At 46.1% G+C, this 10,869-nt stretch overlaps 1 protein-coding gene across 2 annotated transcripts in view; it reads left to right on the top strand.

The window, feature by feature from the left end:
• The first annotated feature begins 3,340 nt into the window (after window positions 1-3,340).
• The window catches only part of LOC147747822 (dimethylaniline monooxygenase [N-oxide-forming] 2-like), a 386,278-nt gene continuing 378,749 nt past the window's right edge, over window positions 3,341-10,869 (top strand). The window contains exon 1 of one of the 2 annotated variants that reach the window (XM_086956244.1): window positions 3,341-3,443. The gene's annotated coding sequence lies outside the window, so the exon portion shown is untranslated. Of the gene's footprint in view, window positions 3,444-4,526; window positions 4,648-10,869 lie in introns of those variants that run through there. The other variant, XM_086956251.1, reaches the window with a different exon arrangement.

Raw genomic sequence — 10,869 nt, 5'->3', positions numbered from 1 at the left:
AATCTCGTACGATTAATATATCTAGGGGAACGAGACAAGGTTGCCCTTGTTCTCCAATACTATTCGGTCTCTATATGAATCCTTTGATTATTCAGCTACTACAGGACCAGAAAATTAAGCCAATTTGCGTAGATGCCTATGAGACAAAGGTGTTAGCATACGCCGATGATGTGGCTATACTAACACCCAATCCTGCGGAGGCAATCTCTGAAATAGACATAATTACTCAACAATTTGGTTTATATTCTGGATACTCACTTAACAAAGACAAAACATGTACGGACAATACTGACTATGACGATCCAAGGCGAGTAGATAAGGCGAGTTATCTAGGGATATGCTTAACCCCAAGAGTAGGGGATATTAATAAATTAAACTATGACCCCCTGATTAAAAATATTGGGAAGGACCTTAGGAGAATTAATAGCCTGCATTTATCTATCATTCGCAGGAGCAATTTTTTGAAGATGAATGTACTTTCAAAAATGTTATATTTGCTTCGTGCAATACCATTAGCTGTAGAAGATAGCATACTTAAAACACTAGATTCACAATTGTCAAATTTGATTTGGCAATATGGAAAGATTAGGAGGTCACTTAAATACCTGTCGTTGCCACAAAACAGAGGTGGCTAGGCAATCCCGAACATCATGCTGTACCACTGGGCTGCCCTCCTTCAACAAATGATCCCTCTGCTTAATATCATGATCCCAAAAGCAGATACGTCAGCATCAGAAATACCCTCTATCTATGAACTTTTATTTGGGAAAAAACTCAGGGGCTATTACTGAAACAAGTAGAGCCAAGCTATTTTAAAAAAACTAAATTTAAGATAATTACGAGCGCATGGAAAATATGGAGGAAGGTTTCAAGTTTTTTGACAATTCCGAAACTTAATCGGTATACCCCATTATGGGGTTCCTCGTTATTGCCCCTGCTAGTTAATGATGATAAGCTAAGAAATGGGAAAAGGTGGGTATAAGAACAGTCTGGGATTTTTTGGGAGGCAAATTAGACTGCAAGTTTCCAATCTTACAGAGCAAGTTTGAAATCCCAAAAAGACATTTCTTCAAATGTATGCAGATTAAAACTATTCTTAAATTAAAGACCCCTAGGATTTTATTGCAAAGAATAAATTCTCGATATCTTGGCTACCAACTCATTTAGAATTGGGAAATTGTATGATTTACTCGTAAATAGCTTACCCGATGATTTGGAGCATACAGAATCATCTTGGGCTTTAACACTTACCAATCCCAATATCGATATTGACATGAACTTACTCTTAACGTCAAAGATACTTCTATCCCCCAGTTTAAAAGCCCAATTATATAAAACCATCTTTAATTTATACTTCACCCTGGCTAAGCTGTTTACATAGGGGAAAATATTAGATGACCACTGCCCTAGATGCGGGCTGGGGCCTGCTACCTTAACTCACATGTTTTATGATTGCGATAAACTATTGGTACTAAAGGATGGGTTGGGCAGTTACTGGGGGGAAGTATTTGGACACAGATTAGCTGCTTCATCCACGCTTTTCGATCTGGGCTACGATTGTACACTTGGTTTGAGCAAGGAGGAGGAATCATGTCTCTTTATTGGGACAGCAGTATATAGGATACTATTGGTAGCTAGCTGGAAAGAAATAGCTCCTCCAACCTTTCAAATGTGGCTTGCCAGGTTTTTGGCTGTATATAATCAAGAAAAAACTATCTACTCCACTAGGGGTAGGCACTCTAGAACACCAGGTCAAAAAATGTGGTTACCTATTGATAACTGGATAAAAGGTGTGAAGGGGGGGCCATAAGAATATTGTATCGATTTAATTTTTATAAAATATGATATGCATACAAAAAATAAAGAGAAACTTTGTGGGCGCATAGAGTGACACCTAATAGTGTGACGTGTGTGTCACCATTTGCAGTTCTCAGAGGCAGGAAACCTCATTGCAAATTAAATCCAGTTTGGATGGAATCTGATATTTCCATACATGACCAACCAACTCTTTCTGAATTAGCTGCAAAAAGAAGAGAATATCAAAATAAATATAAAAATGTTTTGGATGTGAAACACTCTACTAGGCAGGTTGTGTGGAATGTTGGTGATACTGTTCTTGTCTGCAAACAAGGTATTATCAGAAAAGGACATTCAAGGTTCATGGGTCCTTTTGTAATTTCTGTTGTTAAGAAGAATATAGTCATTTTGGATTCAGGTGATGTTTGGAATACATCTCGTTTGGTGAAAGTCACAAATAAACACTCGACTTTCACAGCGAGTTGTTTTCAATTATCATGATAATATTTCTTTGAACCAAAGTTCTGACAGAATTTTGAGAAAACTAAGATGGCATAATGATTATTTAATGTATACTCATTAATCAATTTGTATAAGTGTTGTAGCTACTAATTTCTTATGAACATCTGTTTTTGTTAATATTGTATTTATAAATGCATTGTTTATTTTTCATGTATTATCATATAGGGAAGAAGATGTGTTATGGTTAAGTATAGCCATTAATGATGTAGGTATGTTCTACATTCTAACACTGAATGTTTTCTCATGGAATGCGATTTGGCAGTTGGAGCTAGGTCTAGGTCCGTGAGGGCTGTGAATTTAACTCTCTTGAAATAAACCAGATTTAAACTAACTTGAGTCTGGAGAATTCACTTTTTAACAACGTCCAGCATATTTTACCTTTCCCTCACACGGCTGCCACAGCGAATTTTTCCTGAAATCCTGCAGATAACGGTAAGCAGTGAATACCATTACAGGATCGGAACATCAGTCCTTGATGTGTCACGTGACAGTAGAGAGCTCAGGAAGGACTTGCATTCCTTCTCCCACGTACTGTGTGAGAGAGTTTTCTCCGACCTTCCTGCCTATTTGTGTTGTTCCTCATGCCCCCTAATTCTCCACTGGGGCCCTTCTGTTCTACCCAGCACACACTTTCATGATGGACACACACATGAATTCACTGTAGCGGATAAACAGTGATTTTCGGGACTGTCTGGGGCAGTCCTTCCAGCAACTAATTATTACCCAAGCCCCTTAAAAGACCGCCACTAAAAATATCCCGCTTCAGCAAAAAATAAAATAAACGGGAAGACGTAGCATTAAAGTTAATGTTTGGCGCAGAGGCATAGCGTGAGAACGCACAGTAAGCAGTAGCCGTGGACTCTGAGCAAAGTAGAAAGAACTGAACACGAACACAGCAGCTTGGCTCAAACCCAACAGCAAGCAGATACCCCTATAGAGCTGGCTTCCTTCCCGGATAAGGCTTGTTAATAACTAATCCCTGAACTTCAAATACAGGATTTTTCTGGTTTGCTTTAAATCCATTCGTCACTTCTAAGTATCCACTCTTTCGTGCAAGGAGGCCTTGGGAAGAGGAACTTTTCCAGAGCTGGAAGAACGGCTTCTGTGGAACGAGCCAAAGCAAAGTAAGTAATAACTTCATTTGGGAATTAAGGGCTAGTTAAATTGTCACTTTACTAGTCCTCCCACCAGAATCCTATGGCCTTTCTTTCTACAAAGCTTTAGTTCAATTAATTCGATTGAAAAGATAAAAAATCACAACTTCCAGAATGCATTAGTTTGTTAAAGGAAAACATAGGACTGGAAAAAAGGCGCATTTCTATAACCTGGATCTATCTTGTAATTCTAAGTCACTAATCAATTTCAAGGAATCTGTCGGTTTATTTTGCATTTCAGTTCAAGCTGAATACTTTTATGTGGGAGGGAATGTTTGGTGAGAGAAAAATGGACTAGAGTTAGAACTCCTTTTGAGGGTACAGTTGAGATGAAGATTTCCGGTGGAGTGGGTCATGAGGTTGGGCAGATGTTGGGTGGTATTGTGCGTCGGTGCTCTTCTTTACCTGTCAATTAATTGCCCGGTGATGGGTGACACGTTTGGGTAGTCGGGGTTTTAGCCAGAATCATTTCCCAGGCTTGGCTTTTCAAGCCTACTATACTTAATGTAAATATACAAAACACTAGTTCCAGAATGCAAATTGCTGTTGGCCAAAAAACTGGGGCTGATTTAAGCTGTCACACAGGTGACATGGGTCCCCTTGGCAACGTTGGCGGTTGAGGTGATACATTTGAATAAATTTAGATAGCTGCCAAATTGGGTATCCAAGAATTCTGGAGGAGGGATGTGGGGGAACGTAATACTTTAGGTAGTTACTGCTTCATGTTTTTATTTAGACAGTTCTCTGTGCGTTTTTTCTTCTTTTTTTGAGCTTGTGCTGCTTCGTATTATGGTACCTGCAGCTCTCTGCATTTGCAATTGTAAACTAAATCGACGTAGTAAAAGGGGGAAGCACAGAGTCGCTGTGGATGACATTTCGAACTGGACACAGGACTCTGGCCATGTTTTTTGTAGCGGAGACAGCCCGCTGCCTGTCTTCACTGAACGTGTTGTGAAGGGCAGCAGTGGGCTGCAGAGAATTTTCCAGAGCTATGTAACACGAGAACTCTTCCCTCCTCCTACCCCCTCGGGAGTTACTATGAGCGAAGGAGCGGCCGATTGACGTCCCTGCGTCTCATTACTGACAGATCTGGATCACGATAGGTTTACTCTGCATCTGCACCGGTTATATCTTCACACACTTTACCAGACCCGAGGCGCTGCGTGGTGATTGGGTAAGGTTTGTGCATGCTTACATTACTGACGTTGGTATAACTGCAGTGCAGATACACCAGGGCAGTGAAAACGGATGGCTATTTGTGGGGTCTCATTTACAACTGAGGTCTAACACGAGCATTTTCTGTTCGTTCCACATAAAAGAGGGGTAGCTCCAGGGCTTTAAGTGGGCCGGGTTTAGCCGGGACACAGCCCCGGTAGTTCTAAAAAAGCAGGTGGCGAAACGGCTCTTTACCAGGCTGTTCATTTTTGCCCTCACTCTCGGGTGAAAAAAATACAACTCAGCATCAATACCACTCTTCTTGAGGTAACTTCAAAAAAGACTCGTTTCAGTTCTTGTACAGTCTCATCTTTTCAGAACGGAAGTATTTTCAATATTATATGCAACAAAGCCATAGTTGTTGCTTATCTATCTTATTTAACTAACAGCCAGTGACAAACTCAATAGCCCTAGCACGTTGTGGGTAATATTACTTTTTGTATTATATATCTGGATTCAATCACAGAAGCAGCAAAATGGCAATCAGGCAGCACACTGTGCTAAGCACACATTTTTAGCTTATGTGTTTTAAACCATGCCCTTAACTGCATCCTCCACACTTCTTTTAGAGACCCCCCACCCAGTTTCTTCATCCCACTTAAAGCCCTGGGTAGCTCAAATCTCGCCGGCTATCACTGACTTACTATTCAGAGGGCTACGTTGCTTCCTATAGAACAGGTAGTGCTTTAAATGGAAAAAAAAGTACAGGTACTCATCAGGATGAGCTGGGGGCGTGGCAAGGAGGTAGGGCTAGAGGCGGGACTATTGGCGGGGCTAATGAAAAACATTTAAAGGGCTCAAGAATTTTTTTGGGTGCAAATGATGACAAATTACTTCAATCTGTAATGTATTGTTGGTTGCATGTGTTAAATTGTACGAGTTGACAGACTGTTGAAAGGTAACTATCAGGTTTACTTTTTAGGTCTCGGCCTAGCGTTACACTGCGCAGCAGTGTTGGCGCATCCGAGATTTTATGTCAACAGTATTGGGGGCTTAAACCCACCCCTCTTCTCCATTGGCTGGCCTCGTAAATGCTGGCCAGCCATTGGAGGAGAGGGGCATCACTCCGTTTAAGCCCCGTCCTTTTGGGATTCAGGGGTGTGCTTTTTACTTTCTTTCTGTTTTCTTTCTCACCTCTTCCCGTTGGCTGGAATTTTACCTTCCAGCCAATGGGAAGAGGAAAGAAAGAAAAACACGCCCCCGAATCCCAAAATGACTGTGTCTTTCTCCGAGGTATTTCCGCATGACCTCGGAGAAAGATGGTGGTCCTTTCTCCCTTGTGCTGTTCTTGTTAATTTATTTTGCTGTGATTGGCTGCTTACATTTTGTAGTAAAGAAACAAGAATCATAACCCTCGCTAACATTTCCTTAATTGAACTGAAAATTATTAATGCATAAGCTAGAAAATGTTTCATTCTATTCTCGCCAGTTGAGCTTGACTGGCGAGAGGAAGATCACAGTTTATTATGGCTTCTCAAATAAATTATTGAACCCGTTCAAGAGACTCCGCGTCTTCCTCACTACAATGTCATCTCTTTTCGCTAATGTGCGCGTTCAAACAGTGTTTACATCATCTGTTCCTGCGCCGGAAGAGGTCCGTCAAAAAGGTTCTCCAAGACGGAAGTAAACACGCCTACCATGCTCTTTGGGCCGTAAACGGTAGTAGATGCTTTCCGCTCTGAGCTGGAAGTGCACAGACGTGCGCGATGTGGGCATGCGCTGTGCTCCGGTCTCAAGATGGAGGGTAGCCGTTGGTATTACAGCCGGGAGCAGCTACAACAGAGCCCGTCCCGCCGAGGTATTACAGCCGGGAGCAGCTACAATAGAGCCCGTCCCGCCGAGCAGGGCTCGACACTGATAAAGAAGGTTGGTAAGCCCTCAGTCAGCTGGGTGCTGCGGCCAGCGAAGCGCCGCTGTGTGCATGCATCTGGAGCTAGACGTTCCTAATACTAACTCGCTGCTAGGAAAATTGCGCCGAGGCTCGGAAGCCATCTCGGGGTGCGCGAGGCAAGGAGGGGGGAGAGGGGCGCTGGAGCTGACTGTCGCCGGGAACTGGCCAAGTGCCCGGGCATGGCGGAGACTCAGTCGTCAGGTAAGTGTGATTGACACGCGCTTGATGTTGGGGGGATCTGTTTGGGAGATATGTTGGGGAACATCTGATGATGAACGATGTCTGTGATTTGTTTTGTGGGTCTTCGCGTTCTTGGGGTTGTTGCTTTCAGGAGTATACCTCTTCTCCTTGTTAAATCCAAGCAGCAGATCCTCTTCCTTTGAAAGTGAACGGTGACAGCAGCGGTCGACAGTCTGGTATTCCACATGACTGGGGTGGAATCCGCCGATAATACGACCCCAAACATAATTAAGAGGGATATTGCAATTTTAATGTAATTGTTCAAGCCCTTTCATAAAAAACGGAAGTAGTTCTATTTGCTCCAACTGTCACCGCAGGCATGATATCTTCCAATGCCAGTGTTTTTAACTTTCCGGGTGAAAAGCAGCTCCTCATGGTTAGAAAGGCGTGCTTCCTTCTGAAGAGTGCCCCAGGTAGGTAGCAGGTATGATGTCTACCTGCTACTGTTAACAGTACAGTAGTAGGCGAGTCCAGTGCGTTGAGATGAACTGGGGGGTTGAGGTGCTTCTGTGCTAGATGGTTGTCCCACTGGCTCCCTCCCGCTCCGTGGCAGCCCATCCCCCTCCCTCCCCTGCTCCTCAGGTCAGCCGCCATGTTACTCATTGTGATCTGTTTTTCTGCCCTCTGTTCCCTGCTTGTGCTCGATTGCCTCTGTTCCCTCGTTGTGATCTTTTTTTTCTGGCCTCTGTTCCCTGTGTGGCTCTGTGTGTGTGGGGGAGGCTCTGTGTGTGTGTGGGGAGGGGCTCTGTGTGTGTGTGTGTGGGGGCTCTGTGTGTGTGGGGGGCTCTGTGTGTGTGGGGGGCTCTGTGTGTGGGAGGGGCTCTGTGTGTGGGGGGGGCTCGGTGTGTGTGTGTGTGGGGCTCTGTGTGGGTAGCTTTTTTGTAGGTGGCTCTGTGTGGGTGGCACTGTCTGTGTGAGGGTGGCTCTGTGTGTGTGGGGGGGCTCTGTGTGTGGGGGGGGCTCTCTGTGTGTGTGGGCTGTGTGTGTGTGTGGAGGCCTCTGTGTGTGTGGGGGGGCTCTCTGTGTGTGTGTGGGGCTCAGTGTGTGTGTGGGACTCTGTGTGGGTAGTTTTTTTTGTAGGTGGCTCGATGTGTGGGTGGCTCTGTCTTTGTGAGGGTGGCTCTGTGTGTGTGTGTGGGTGGCTCTGAGTCAGTGGCTCTGTGGGTGGCTCTGTATGTGTGTGGGTCGCTTTGTGTGGGTGGCTCTGTGTGTGGGTTTAGAGATTAAGCTATTGGCATTGTAAATGACAATGCCATTTATTTATATGTTAAAAAAACAAAAACATAAATAAAAATGTCATGAGCAATGCCAATAGCTCTAACTTTAACAATGCCGAGACCATTTTATTGTAAATGCTTGTTTGTTAGAGGCACCTGTATATTAAAAAAAACATTAAAAGGTGGAGAGACTTTTTTATTGAAAAATCAATGCTCCTTTTCCTATAATATGGCATTGCATTAACAAGAGCATTCCAGACTGCTTACAGATATGAGGTTCTTTAACTCTAGAGTTATGAGTCAGAGGCGGACCAAATTATGCCGTAGGGTTTGCATCAAGAAAAGATAATTGTGCATCAAAAAAACCAATTACGCATCAAGAAAAGAGGCAGTATCACCTCACTATTGAGTGATTTTTAAACTGCAACGCTGGATTATTTTGCCGCTAATTTAGGACTTGGAATAATTCTGACTTTTCACTATCCTGTAATGCAGTATTTACTGACAACCTTTATGGCTGACCCCATCGTAATGTTTGAATTTCTTTAATAAATCTTTTAAACATATTCTGCTGATCTAGGACTTAATTATTGATTAGGTTTTTACTGGATCATTGTATTTTTGGTGTGTGTGGAGGTGCCTTTTAATTGGGTGCCGCTCGCAGTGAGGATTCCTGCTCGCATTTGTTTCCTGACGCTACAGGAGTAGCTTACCGCCTAATCTTGCTCCAGCCCCTGGTGAAGAGGATTCACACCATCTGCGTGGCCGCAGAGGAGGCGTGAGGCGCGGCTCCGGGACTGCGAGGCTCAGCGTTAGTCACATCAGCTGTTGCCTCTTCCCGTGGAGCCGCGCCCCCTCCCAGTGCCCCGCCCCCATCAGGACTGCTCTTAACCTCTCGCGGCCCCGCTGCGCGGGTGCCGCTCGCAGTGAGGATTCCTGCTCGCATTTGTTTCCTGACGCTACAGGAGTAGCTTACCGCCTAATCTTGCTCCAGCCCCTGGTGAAGAGGATTCACACCATCTGCGTGGCCGCAGAGGAGGCGTGAGGCGCGGCTCCGGGACTGCGAGGCTCAGCGTTAGTCACATCAGCTGTTGCCTCTTCCCGTGGAGCCGCGCCCCCTCCCAGTGCCCCGCCCCCATCAGGACTGCTCTTAACCTCTCGCGGCCCGCTGCGCGGGTGCCGCTCGCAGTGAGGATTCCTGCTCGCATTTGTTTCCTGATGCTACAGGAGTAGCTTACCGCCTAATCTTGCTCCAGCCCCTGGTGAAGAGGATTCACACCATCTGCGTGGCCGCAGAGGAGGCGTGAGGCGCGGCTCCGGGACTGCGAGGCTCAGCGTTAGTCACATCAGCTGTTGCCTCTTCCCGTGGAGCCGCGCCCCCTCCCAGTGCCCCGCCCCCATCAGGACTGCTCTTAACCTCTCGCGGCCCCGCTGCGCGGGTGCCGCTCGCAGTGAGGATTCCTGCTCGCATTTGTTTCCTGACGCTACAGGAGTAGCTTACCGCCTAATCTTGCTCCAGCCCCTGGTGAAGAGGATTCACACCATCTGCGTGGCCGCAGAGGAGGCGTGAGGCGCGGCTCCGGGACTGCGAGGCTCAGCGTTAGTCACATCAGCTGTTGCCTCTTCCCGTGGAGCCGCGCCCCCTCCCAGTGCCCCGCCCCCATCAGGACTGCTCTTAACCTCTCGCGGCCCCGCTGCGCGGGTGCCGCTCGCAGTGAGGATTCCTGCTCGCATTTGTTTCCTGACGCTACAGGAGTAGCTTACCGCCTAATCTTGCTCCAGCCCCTGGTGAAGAGGATTCACACCATCTGCGTGGCCGCAGAGGAGGCGTGAGGCGCGGCTCCGGGACTGCGAGGCTCAGCGTTAGTCACATCAGCTGTTGCCTCTTCCCGTGGAGCCGCGCCCCCTCCCAGTGCCCCGCCCCCTTTCAACCTGCAGTCTTCATAACCAGGACCACAAACGCGCATCGCGGGACGCGCGCGGGTCGGAGCCCGGGGCGAAGCCCGGGCCAAGGGCGGGCCCGTTTCAGCCCGTTCCAGACTGAACCAGGCTGGGCTGGGCCCCCTCCCCTTGGTTTGTTGTAATCGCTTGATGACCCTCTTTTCAGTTAAAGGTACTCTTTAGTTCTGTGTTTCAATTCTTATGGACTTCCGCATCTGTGCCTACACACCCTTACAATGTCAGTAACTAGGGGATCTAGGAGTAAGACCGCACTTAGAACGGCGCAGTTTATAGGTCCATTAGATAAATTTATCTCTACTACTACTGAGGCTATTAACTTAAACATTTCCCTTTTAGAGCGCAGGGTATCCCAGGACCTTGCGTTTGCTAAGAGATCCTCCTTGGGTCTCATTGCTACAGCTGTAACTCCAGTCCCAGCAGCTATATCTATTCCCAGCCTCTCTCAACCTGGAAATGTTATAACTCATGTCCATTCCATTCCCAATGCAGTAGACCTATCGGCCACAAACCTGTCATTGGAGTTGGACTCTACCGAGAACCTTGAGATTACCCCGGATTTGGAGCGGATCGTAGTTGATGACCAAACTCAAGGTACCCGTCCCGTGGGGGTAAGAGAAGGCGCCATTCCTAAGCAGTCGATATCCACAAATAAAGGGAACAAGGCAAATCAACATCCCAAAAATAAGAAAAAGAAAGGGACTATTACAGCACTAGTCACGAATATACCAACCTGTACTAACTCTGTTATATCTGCTTCGCCTAACCCATATTGTACTTCCAAGGGTATTGTTCAGGGGGGGGGTACCTTGTCCGTCTGACTTCAATAATACCGAGTTGCTTGAAAGACTCAGGGATTTCTTTAAACAGCAAC

The sequence above is a fragment of the Lissotriton vulgaris genome, chromosome 1_1, assembly GCF_964263255.1.
Source record: "Lissotriton vulgaris chromosome 1_1, aLisVul1.2, whole genome shotgun sequence".
Classification (NCBI taxonomy): domain Eukaryota; kingdom Metazoa; phylum Chordata; class Amphibia; order Caudata; family Salamandridae; genus Lissotriton; species Lissotriton vulgaris.
Note: the sequence above shows the minus strand (reverse complement) of the source record. Positions and strands in the feature narration are given on the sequence as shown.